We start from the raw sequence: 13545 nt of genomic DNA, 5'->3' as shown, positions 1-13545 counted from the left end.
AGTCTTTTTTTTTTTTTTTCTTCCCAGACTCTTTTACTAGTCTTTCAGGAGGTTTGCTCTTAGAACTGGTAATGTGAAGAATGGAAGTAGCTGTATGAGCAGTTCAAGGGCCAAGCCGTGGAATGGTAGCAATGGGATATAATACCTTTCTAAGGGAAACATTTGTGTCAGTATCATTTGATCTGCCATGGACATGAGTTTAAAGTGGCTTTCTGGCCCTTCTTTCAATGGCTTCTTCCCTAAAACGTGGAGACTCTTAAGTTAATGTAGTTAACTGTGGGCCATATTACTAATACCCACTGGGGTCTATGATTTCTCAAAATTTTCATTCTGAATCTGAAAATAGAGTCTTTTAACTTTAGAATTCCCAAGAGGGCTTTATTACACCTCAGAAATTGAAAGCACCATGGATTTGTCCATTAAAAAATTACTCATAATATTTTTAGTGCTTTAACATTCTGGCATACATCATTCTGTGATTAAATCTCCAGATTTCTATAAACGATACCTATATTCTAAAGAGGTAATTCTAATTATTTTGATATGACCTTAAGGAAAAGTAACGGAATAAATTTTTGTCTTTGTTGGAGTGAAGTATTTAAAAGCGTAAGGTAAAAGAAATATTAAGTCCTAAACCTTTCAAAATGGAAAATTAATTCTAAACTTAGAAAAATGTTTCTGCTACCTATTGGTGATACTGTCTTTGCATAAATGAATAAAATAAACTTTTTTTCTTCAAAAGTGTTTTTGGCTTTCCGATGTAATAATCTAAAATGGTGGGGAGTTGCGTGGGAACTGTGTAACAAGGTTTAAATTCGTATAACAAGCTTAAGATTCTTAAAATGCAGAAATATAAAGTTCAATTTACTAATCTGTCTGAGTGAGCCCATAAAAGCAAATGTAGGTACAAAGATAAATTTAAGAGGTGTGTCAACAGCAGTGTGGAGTAGGAATGCTGATGAACACATCCGACTCTGCTGTCTCACAGCTAAGGTCCCTCACATTTTGGACTCTATGAAGCATTTTGTCTACTGTACACTTTGTGCCTAGTCTCTGGATCATTTATTTAGGGGTATTGCAGTTGCCTAATGGAGCTTAAATTTTTGATATTGCATTTACTTGATGTGGATACAATCAAAAAAATCAGTACCACTTCTTCTAGCTCTATTGTTAGTACTCAGTTCTATAAGCTGAGTCCAGTGGAGAGGAAACTCTCCTCAGACACTCTTGTATTTCACTAGTTAGTAAGCTTGCTGATTCATAACCATAAAGGTGACTCCAAGGATCTGCAGGATAGCAAACAGTGCTTTCTGCATCACCAAAGATTAAATCATGATGTTTAGTGTCCAATAATAGGCTAAAAATTAGTAACTACTTTACATGCATATGTGTATATATGTATACATATGCGTCTGTATGCATATGTCTATGATTGCATATATCTATGGTTACATACATACTAACGATTATACAGAATATTTGGTTCTAGCTGATCAAGCTAGTAAGTTTTCAGTATTTTCAGACCCCAAATCTAGACTACATATGGGTTAAGATAGTTGCTTTACACCAGCTTGTTTCTAGTTTCGTATTAAACTATTAACACAAAAATCTTTGGAATTGAAAAATAACAGTTCAGCACTTTTGGTAAAAAGTTCAAGTTACGGCGAAATCAAGCAGCTCTAAAAAGTTTGGTCACCCCCGTACTCTGCATACTGGTTTTTTCTTTGTCTAAAATCAGATTACCTTTAATTCAAAATAACTTCAGAGCCATCAGAAATAATGCCGCATATCTACAACTATTTGATCTTTGACAAACCTGACAAAAACAAGAAACGGGGAAAGGATTCCCTATTTAATAAAGGATGCTGGAAAAACTGGCTAGCCATGTGTAGAAAGCTGAAACTGGATCCCTTCCTTACACCTTATACAAAAATTAATTCAAGATGGATTAAAGACTTAAATGTTAGACCTAAAGCCATTAAAATCCTACCAGAAAACCTAGGCAACACCATTCAGGACATAGGCGTGGGCAAGGACTTCATGTCTAAAACACCAAAAGCAATGGCAGCAAAAGCCAAAATTGACAAACTGAAGAGCTTCTGCACAGCAAAAGAAACCACCATCAGAGCGAACAGGCAACCTACAGAATGGGAGAAAATTTTTGCAACCTACTCATCTGACAAAGGGCTAATATCCAGAATCTACAATGAACTCAAAACAAATTTACAGGAAAAAAACAACCCCATCAAAAAGTGGGCAAAGGACATGAACAGACACTTCTCAAGACATTCATGCAGCCAAAAAACACATGAAAAAATGCTCATCATCACTGGCCATCAGAGAAATGCAAATCAAAACCACAGTGAGATACCATCTCACACCAGTTAGAATGGCCATCATTAAAAAGTCAGGAAACAACAGGTGCTGGAGAGGATGTGGAGAAACAGGAACACTTTTACACTGTTGGTGGGACTGTAAACTAGTTCAACCATTTTGGAAGTCAGTGCGGCGATTCCTCGGGCATCTAGAACTAGAAATACCATTTGACCCAGCCATCCCATTACTCGGTACATACCCAAAGGACTATGAATCATGCTGCTATGAAGACACATGCACACGTATGTTTATCGCGGCACTGTTCCCAAGAGAAAAGAGCTGGAACCAACCCAAATGTCCAACAACGATAGACTGGATTAAGAAAATGTGGCACATATACACCATGGAATACTATGCAGCCATAAAAAATGATGAGTTCATGTCCTTTGTAGGGACATGGATGAAACTGGAAACCATCATTCTCAGTAAACTATCACAAGGAGAAAAAACCAAACACTGCATGTTCTCACTCATAGGTGGGAATTGAACAGTGAGAACTCATGGACACAGGAAGGGGAACATCACACTCAGGGGACTGTTGTGGGGTGGGGGGACGGGGGAGGGACAGCATTAGGAGATATACCTAATGCTAAATGAGGAGTTAATGGGTGCAGCAAAACAACATGGCACATGGATACATAGGTAACCTGCACATTGTGCACGTGTACCCTAAAACCTAAAGTATAATAATAATAAAAAAAATTGATAATACCTGTCTTGCAAGGAAGTCGTTGACTCTTAAAAATAAATACTCCACAGCACTTCCCTCTCGTTATAAAGCACCTCTAGCCCTTCTTCACGAAGTTTTTCTTGGCTAGTTTTAAAGGTAAATGATAAAAATGGGCTGCCACATTGCTTAATCGCCTTGCCTGCTTTCCTTGCTGTCAGCTGAGGGTAATAAGGAGCAGCAACGATAAGGCAACATGCCACCCTGCTTTCACAAAGATGCCAGTAGAGAAAGTGGGGAAACATAAGGGAGAGAAAAGTAGCAGTATTTTCCCTTGAGCAAGTCTTGCGAATGGGCCAGCTATTGAGTATGATCATTTGGAGTCCCTAGATAAGGATTCCTCCTGTACATATTTTGATAACTGTAATCTATCGCTTCCCAGCATGTGTAGTATGTCTCTGTATGTAACTGATTGGTGTGAGCAATTCCTTACCACTCATCGAAGACAGGACTTTCCATCTGTAGACAGTACATTTTGTAGTAGAAAACAATAGACATAAGAAGTTCAAACTATGAAGAGATGTTTTTGAATGCTCATGCAAAATATTCAATCTGCATAGCAAAGAAATAATAGGTAATTCATCATTGCATTTAGGGTTAAAAACATCTGTCCAATATGGCTGTAGCTGTGGGCCAGTCCCAAGACAATGCCAAAAAAAAAATGTCTCGGTACAGAAGTTGAAACTACCACTGTACAATTAAACCCTATGGTCGCTATATTTTACGTTTGTAACTGGTCTGAAACAGTTTTCTAGGTAAGTCTCTAGTTCGTTTTACCAGTTCACTAGATCTTTAACAATAGAACAAATACTTGGATGACTGGGATATTCAGGTCATGACCACTCCTTATAAATCTGAAGCAGTAGTAACATTTTAAGCACTTTGGAAAATTGGAGGTTTCATAATCCTCAATCAGATCTTTTTACAGAAAAATCTAGCAAAAATACACTAAAGTTCTAATCACATCTATTGTCTTTGCCCAAAATAAAATGGATAGAGACACACTCCATTCTGGCTCAATCTGAGATGAAACTCCAGAAGAAAGGCAATTGATAACGATACAGCCAGGCCAGCGGTTTCAGTGGACATGTCCCCTCTGCCCTTGTGCATTTGTTTAAAAATTTTGATACCACTCTTCCCGCCCCCTTCACACCCTCCATAAATCTGACTAGGCCAATAAGAATGGAGAGAGGTAATTAAAAAGGCAGAGGACATTTTCTCTTCGTTTTTACCTGTGCGATCCCCTACCTAGTGTTGGAGCAGCTTCACTGTGAGTAAAATCTGAACAGTGTTTTAGCAGTAAACCCGCTATGTTGAGAAAAGCGTGACCGGCACTTTTTTTGTTGTTTTTTCCTGAACGTGACTTGGTTGTTGCTCATCATTTTGGTTCGTGATGTGTCTTTTACCAACCCATATGCTCCCCATCCAAAGTTGTGTCCATGTTTAGATCAGCCCAATATTTGATAGGGCAGGTTTCCTCAAGATACCAATTTTACAGGGAAGTCAAAGAGCATCAGAGCTATCATAAGGGGTGTTTTTCAGAGTCCAAATCCTGGCCCCCATTCTCAGATGCTCCTATTCTAATGCTCTGGATGGGCCCAGTAATCTGCATTTTTAACATGTGCCCCGGGTGATTCTGACCACTGTAACATATTTTGAGAAATATGGCCTCAGTTGGGGAGCTCTCATTATATCATCTCAAGCTACCCCTGGATTTAGGATAGAAACGGCTCTGTCAGGTCAGTTATGACTTCCATAAAGGATTCCGTTGGCTTAATTCACTAAATTCGTCTTTCCGTGCCAAGCCCGTGCCTGAGAATGCCATCTGTCCACAGGCAAGGGTGACTCATGAATGGGCTGAAATAGATTGAATAAAAAGTTTGAAAACCAAGACTTGTGGCCGGATATCAGTGACAGGAGGGAGTGACTACAGAGGCAAAGCTGGATTCCAAGGCCAAGAGCAGGAAAGCCAAGGGTGAGGGACTAGGCTCGAGTGGGAGGGGGCAGAGTGGATATCGTGGGGACAGAGACACTGTGTTTGCCTCCTGGAGTGAAGAACTATGCCTTTGACTCACTTGACAAACTTTACAAATAGTATTACCCATGGTTTTTAGAAAAGTATGGCCTGTCATTGCTCCTTTTCCTGCTATGGAATTAACTAATAACCTTTTACATCTTTAAGCAAGAATGATAATAACAAATCAATATCAAAAAATATGTTGAGATCAAGTTCCAGAGACAGCCTTAGGCATCTGATATCCCTATTCTTTTTGTATGCGTCTTTGTGTTTTAAAATTTCACATTTAATTCACTCGAAAGTATAAAAATATTTATTTAAAGAATAATAAATACCCAAGTTGGCTTGAGAAATAGAACATTTCATTAATTAAAAAATGTGCCCTCCCTGATCACACCCTCTTCCTCCCCAAGAAGAAGAAACCACTAAATTGAATTTTGGTTTAATCATCTGCTGAATAAAATGTTTCTTTTCACAAGATTTTGAACTTCAAGAGAACATATACTGAAAGTTTTTTTTTTTTTTTTTTTTTGGCACATTGTTAGACTCATCCGTGTTGACCGGGAGATTGTATTTATTTTCACTGCTTTTTAGTCGTATCAGTTGAATATTTTATGGTTTATTATTTCCCTTGCTGGGGGACAATTGAATTTTATTTTTAATTTAAAAATTTTAAATGTAAATTGTGTTGATTCATTGATTGCTCTTACAAACTATGCTCCTACGAACATTGTTAAATGCCTCTCTGATCACTTAGGTACTAGAATGTCACAAAAAAGAATGAACTTTAAATCCCAGCCCCAAATACTTCCTGAGTAAGCTTGGACAAGCTTCTCACTGAGTCTTGGTTTCCTACTTTGTAAAACAACAATACTAATATCTACTTTATAGTGTTACTATGAGATTATATTGGGCAACACATCAATGTGGTTATCGTCCCGTCCAAAAATCTACCCACCTGCCTCCCACTCACACCCACCTAAGTTTTCTGTAGCCTTTACATTTCAGTAACTAGAACCTCACAAGTGGTCTGTGTACACAGCAGCCATGGTTTGGTGAATGACTGTGTCCTGAAATGTAGTCTTTTGTGTATCTTCTTTGGTAGTAGGAAGCAGCTCATTATGCTAGGCTCTTCGGGATATTTTCTAGAATAGTTCCCTTTTTCTGAGAGGGCCTTGAATGAGTAGAACACTAACACACGAGTGAAATAATGGTACATAGGCCAGCATTCCCTAAGCACAATTTCTGCTTTTCCTTCATGAAATGCTGGAGGTGGCAGGCAAGATTTCATATCCCATTCTTCTCATCACATGCATAGTCCCTGATATTTGTATAGGATTTTAGGGTTTTCAGAGCTACTTCATATATATGATTTCCTTTGGTCTTCATCAACTCCTTTGAAGTGATAGACATGTCTAGGTTTTAGGTGTGATTTTCTTAAATTTACACACCCTGGGATTCAGATGAATAAGAAACTGAGACTTTACTTCTGGGCCATGGCTTTTTATACTATCTCATAGATAGCAGACTCTCCAAATCAAAATACAGAAATATTTTTACTAATACATAATAGTTATACACATTTATGGGATATCTGTGACAATTTCATACTTCCATACAATGTGTGGTGATCAAAACGGGGTAATTGGGATACCCATCACCTCAAACAAATTTATCATTTCTTTGTGTGGGGAGCATTTTCTACCTATTTGGAGCTACACAATAAATTATTGTTAACTATAGTCACCCTATTGTGCTGTCAAACACTAGAACTTATTCCTTCTAACTGTATGTTGGTATCCAGTGAACAACCTCCCTTAATTCCCATCCCCCAACCCCAACACTCGCTCTCTATAGCCTCTGTTAACTACTGTTCTACATTTTACCTCCATGAGATCAATTATTTTGGCTCCCACATATGAGTGAGAATGAAGACATTTGTCTTTCTGTGCCTGGTTTATTTCACTTAAAATAGTGTCCTTGGTTCCATCCATATTGCTGCAAATGACAGGATCTCATCCTTTTTAATGGCTCAGTAGAACTCCATTGTGTAGACGTACCACATTTTCTTTATCCCTTCATCTGTTGGTGGATACTTAGGTTGGTTCCACATCTTGGATATTGTGAATAGTACTGCAATAAACACGAGAGTGCAGAGATCTCTTCAACATGCCATGCTGTTTTGGTTACTACTACATTTTTGCAGTAGATTTTGAAATTTGCTTGTGTGATGCCTTCAGCTTTATTCTTTTGACTCAGGATTGCTTTCGCTACTTGGAGTCTTTTGTGGTTCCATAAAATTTTATGATTTTTTTTTCTAATTTCTCTGAAGTATTTGGCATTTTCACGGGGATTGCATGAAATCTGTAGATCACTTTTGGCAGAATTGGTTATTTTAACAATATTAACTTTTCCAACCCATGAACATGAGGTTGGGGTGTCTTTCTACTTTTTTGTGTAATCTTTAATTTATTTGATATATTTTTAATAGTTTTCCTTGTAGAGGTTTTTGTCTCATTGGTTAAATTTATTCCCAGATACTTTATTTTATTTTTTGTACCTATTGTAAATGGGATTGCTTTCTTGATTATTTTTTCCTGCTGGCTTGTTGTTGGTACACAGAAATTCTACTGGCTTTTGTATATTAATTTTGTGTACTTCAAATTTACTGAATTCATTTATCACCTCTGAAAGTTTTTTGGTGGAGTTTTAAGGGTTTTGTACGTGTAAGATAACGTGATCTGCAAACAGGGACAGTTTGACTTCTCCCTTTCCAATTTGGATGCTCTTTTTTTCCCTTGCCTAATTGCTGTGGCTAGAACTTCCGGTACTATGCTGAATAAAAGTTGTGAGAGTGGATATTTTTGTCTGTTCCATATGTTAGAGGAAAACCTTTGAATTTTTCCCTCTTCAGTATGATGTTGGTTGCGGGTTTGTTATATATGGCCTTTATTGTGTTCAGATATATTCCTTTTACATCTGACTTGTGGAGAGTTTTTATCAGGAAGCCCTGTTGAATTTTATCAAATGCTTTTTCTGCATCTATTGAGAAGATCAAATGGTTTTTGTTCTTCACTCTGTCAATGTGATGTATCATATTTAAGTTGGTTTGCATACATTGAAACATCCTGTCATTTTGTTTATTATTTTCTGGTTGTTTTGTATAACCTTTGTTGATTTCTTTCTTATTGTTTATCATTGCAGTTTAGTATTTTCCTGTGGTGACAAAGTTTGATTCTTTTTCCTTTCTCCCTTGTATATCTGCTCTACTGGGATGAATCCCTTCCATCCCTGGGATAAATCCCACTTGAGGTCATGGGGAATGATCTTTTTAATGTGCTGTTGGTTTCAGTTTCTTAGTATTTGGTTGAGGTTTCTTGCGTTTATGTTAATCAGAGATACTGGTCTATAGTTTTCTTTTTGTTGTTGTTGTTGTGTCCTTGTCTGGATTTGGTATTAGCGTAATGCTGACCTCAAATAATGAACTTTGAAGAATTCTCTCCCCTTCAACTTTCTGGAAGGGTTTGAGAAGAATTGCTATTATTTATTTAAATTTGTGGTGTAATTCAGCATTGAAGCCCCCAGTTCCTCAGTTATTTGATGGGAGGCTGTTTATTACAGATTCAATCCTGTTACTCATAATTGGTCTGTTCAGGTTTTCTATTTCTTTTCTTTTTTTTTTTTTTTTTTTTTTTTTTTTTTTTTTTTTTTTTTTTTTTTGCGACAGAGTCTCTCTCTGTCACCCAGGCTGGAGTGCAGTGGTGCGATCTTGGCTCACTGCAAACTCCTCCTCCCAGGTTCATGCCATTCTCCTGCCTCAGCCTCCTGAGTAGCTGGGACTACAGGCACCTGTCACGATGCCCAGCTAATTTTTTGTATTTTTAGTAGAGATGGGGTTTCACCGTGTTAACCAGGATGGTCTCGATCTCCTGACCTCATTATCCACCCGCCTTGGCCTCTCAAAATGCTGGGATTACAGCCATGAGCCACCGCACCCAGCCCAGGTTTTCTATTTCTTACTGGTTCAATCTTGGTAGGTTTTATGTGTCCAGGAATTTGTCTATTTCTTTCTGCTAGGTTTTCTACTTTTTCGGTGTATAGTTGTTCAGAATAGTCTCTAATGATCCTTTGTATTTCTCTGGTAGTCTCCTATTTCATTTCTGATTTTATTTATTTGGGTCTTTTTCTCTTTTATTCTTGGTTTGTGTAGCTAATCGTTTGCAAAGTTGTTAACCAACTTTTTCTTTTGTTGATCTTTTGTGTTTTCGTAGTTCCCATTTTATTTCTGCTCTGATCTTCATTTTTTTTTTTTTTTTTTTTTTTTACTGATTTTGGTCATGGTTTGCTCTTACGTTTCTAGTTCGTTGATATACATCGTTAGGTTTTTAATTTTATTTCCACTTTTCTGATATGGGTATTTATTGCTGTAAGTTTCTCTCTTAAAATGGCTTTGTTGTATCACGTAGGTTTTCAAATGTTGCTATTTTCATTTGTTTCCAGAAATTTTTAAATTATCTTTTTAATTTTTTCCTTGACTTACTTCTCATTCAGGATCATGTTGTTTAATTTCCATGTATTTGTATAATTTCAAAAGTTACTCTTGTTATCGATTTCTAGTTTCATTCCATTGTGGTAAGAGAAGATGCTTATCATGTTTTCAGTTCATTTAGATTTGTTGAAACTTAATTTTGTGGATGAACATGTGGTCTATCCTCAAGAACATTCCATGTGCAGAATTTACTGATGAAAAGAATGTGTATTCTGCAGCTATTGGATGAAATGTTCTAGAAATGTCTGTGAGGTCTGTCTGGTCTGAGATTCATTTCCTGTTCAAGTTTCTTTGTTGGTTTCTCTATATATGTCTGTCTAATGCAGAGAGTGAGTGTTGAAGTCCCCAACTATTACGATATTGAAGTCTATCTCACCCTTTAGATTTAATAATATTTGGTTTTTATATATCTGGGTGCTCTGATGTTGGGTGAATATATATTCACAATTGTTATATCCTCTGGCTCAATTTGACCCTTTATCATTACATAATGACCTTTTTGGTCCCTTTTTACAGTTTTTGACTTTAAGTCTGTTTCATTTGATATGCATAGCTACTCTAATTCACTTCTGTTTTTTGTTCACATGGAATATCTTTTTCTGTTCCTTCACTTTCAGTCTGTGTAATCACACAAGTGTCTTTACAGGTGAAGTCAGTTATTTGTAGGCAGCATCCAGTTGGGTCATTTTTTTTTTTTCAGTCCATTCTGCTAGCATAAGTCTTTTATGTGAGGAATTTAATCTGTTTACATTCAGGGTATTACTGATAAGTGAGGAGTTACTCCTGTCATTTTGTTAATTATTTTCTGGTTGTTTTGTATATCCTTTGTTCATTTATTTCTATCTTATTATTTTTTTCTTTTTTTATTATTGTACTTTAAGTATTAGGGTACATGTGCACAATGTGCAGGTTTGTTCCATATGTATCCATGTGCCATGTTGGTGTGCTGCACCCATTAACTCATCATTTAGCATTAGGTGTATCTCTTAATGCTATCCCTCCCCCCTCCCCCCACCCCACAACAGTCCCCGGAGTGTGATGTTCCCCTTCCTGTGTCCACGTGTTCTCATTGTTCAATTCCCACCTATGAGTGAGAACACGCGGTGTTTGGTTGTTTGTCCTTGCGATAGTTTACTGAGAATGATGATTTCCAGTTTCATCCATGTCCCTGCAAAGGACATGAACTCATCATTTTTTATGGCTGCATAGTATTCCATGGTGTATATGTGCCACATTTTCTTAATCCATTCTATCGTTGTTGGACATTTGGGTTGGTTCCAGCTCTTTTATCTTGTGAATAGTGCCGCAAAAAACATGCGTGTGCATGTGTCTTTATAGCAGCATGATTTATAGTCCTTTGGGTATATACCCAGTAATGGGATGGCTGGGTCAAATGGTATTTCTAGTTCTAGATCCCTGAGGAATCGTCACACTGACTTCCACAGTAGTTGAACTAGTTTACAGTCCCACCAACAGTGTAAAAGTGTTCCTATTTCTCCACATCCTCTCCAGCACCCGTTGTTTCCTGACTTTTCAATGATGGCCATTCTAACTGGTGTGAGATGGTATCTCCTTTTGGTTTGGATTTGCATTTCTCTGATGGCCAGTGATGATGAGCACTTCTGCATGTGTTTTTTGGCTGTATAAATGTATTCTTTTTAGAAGTGTCTGTTCATGTCCTTCACCCACTTTTTGATGAGGTTGTTTGTTTTTTTCTTGTAAATTTGTTTGAGTTCATTGTAGATTCTAGATATTAGCCCTTTGTCAGATGAGTAGGTTGCGAAAATTTTCTCCCATTTTGTAGGTTGCCTGTTTACTCTGATGGTAGTTTCTTTTGCTGTGCAGAAGCTCTTTAGTTTAATTAGATCCCATTTGTCAATTTTGACTTTTGTTGCCGTTGCTTTTGGTGTTTCAGACATGAAGTCCTTGCCCATGCCTATGTCCTGAATGGTAATGCCTAGGTTTTCTTCTAGGGTTTTTATGGTTTTAGGTCTAAGCTGTAAGTCTTTAATCCATCTTGAATTAATTTTTGTATAAGGTGTAAGGAAGGGATCCAGTTTCAGCTTTCTACATACGGCTAGCCAGTTTTCCCAGCACCATTTATTAAATAGGGAATCCTTTCCCCATTTCTTGTTTTAGCCAGGTTTGTCAAAGATCAGATAGTTGTAGATATGCGGCATTATTTCTGAGGGCTCTGTTCTGTTCCATTGATCTATATCTCTGTTTTGGTACCAGTACCATGCCGTTTTGGTTACTGTAGCCTTGTAGTATAGTCACATACACCTTCTCAAGACTAAACCAGGAAGAAGTTGAATCTCTGAATAGACCAATAACAGGCTCTGAAATTGTGGCAATAATCAATAGCTTATCAACCAAAAACAGTCCAGGACCAGATGGATTCACAGCTGAATTCTACCGGAGGTACAAGGAGGAACTGGTACCTTTCCTTCTGAAACTATTCAAGTCAATAGAAAAAGAGGGACTCCTCCCTAACTCATTTTATGAAGCCAGCATCATCCTGATACCAAAGCCGGGCAGAGACACAACCAGAAAAGATAATTTTAGACCAATATCCTTGATGAACATTGATGCAAAAGTCCTCAATAAAATACTGGCAGACCGAATCCAGCAGCACATCAAAAAGCTTATCCACCGTGATCAGGTGGGCTTCATCCCTGGGATGCAAGGCTGGTTCAACATACGCAAATCAATAAATGTAATCCAGCATATAAAGAGAAGCAAAGACAAAAACCACATGATTATCTCAATAGATGCAGAAAAGGCCTCTGACAAAATTCAACAACACTTCATGCTAACAACTCTCAGTAAATTAGGTATTGATGGGACGTATCTCAAAATATTAAGAGCTATCTATGACAAACCCACGGCCAATATCATACTGAATGGGCAAAAACTGGAAGCATTCCCTTTGAAAACTGGCATAAGACAGGGATGCCCTCTCTCACCACTCCTATTCAACGTAGTGTTGGAAGTTCTGGCCAGGGCAATTAGGCAGGAGAAGGAAATAAAGGGTATTCAGTTAGGAAAAGAGGAAGTCAAATTGTCCCTGTGTGCAGATGACATGATTGTATATCTATCTAGAAAACCCCATTGTCTCAGCCCAAAATCTCCTTAAGTTGATAAGCAACTTCAGCAAATGCTCAGGATACGAAATCAATGTACAAAAATCACAAGCAAGCATTCTTTTTTTTTTTTTTTTTTTTTTTTGAGAGGGAGTCTCGCTCTGTCGCCCAGGCTGGAGTACGGTGGCACAATCGTGGCTCACTGCAAGCTCCACCTCCCGGGTTCACGCCATTCTCCTGCCTCAGCCTCTCCGAGTAGCTGTGACTACAGGCGCCCAACACCACGCCCAGCTAATTTTTTGTATTTTTTTTTTTTCTTTAGTAGAGATGGGGTTTCACCATGGTCTCGATCTCCTGACCTTGTGATCCGCCCGCCTCGGCCTCGCAAAGTGCTGGGATTACAAGCGTGAGACACCGCGCCCGGCCAAATCACAAGCATTCTTATACACCAATAACAGTCAAACAGAGAGCCAAATCATGAGTGAACTCCCATTCATGATTGCTTCAAAGAGAATAAAATACCTAGGAATCCAACTTACAAGGAACGTGAAGGACCTCTTCAAGGAGATCTACAAACCACTGCTCAATGAAATAAAAGAGGATAGAAACAAATGGAAGAACATTCCTTGCTCATGGGTTGGAAGAATCAATATCGTGAAAATGGCCATACTGCCCAAGGTAATTTATAGATTCAGTGCCATCCCCATCAAGCTACCAACGACTTTCTTCACAGAATTTGAAAAAACTACTTGAAAGTTCATATGGAAGCAAAAAAGAGCCCGCATCGCCAAGT

Source organism: Hylobates moloch, unplaced genomic scaffold (genome assembly GCF_009828535.3).
Source record: "Hylobates moloch isolate HMO894 unplaced genomic scaffold, HMol_V3 SCAFFOLD_25, whole genome shotgun sequence".
In the NCBI taxonomy this organism is placed as follows: Eukaryota; Metazoa; Chordata; class Mammalia; order Primates; family Hylobatidae; genus Hylobates; species Hylobates moloch.
Note: the sequence above shows the minus strand (reverse complement) of the source record.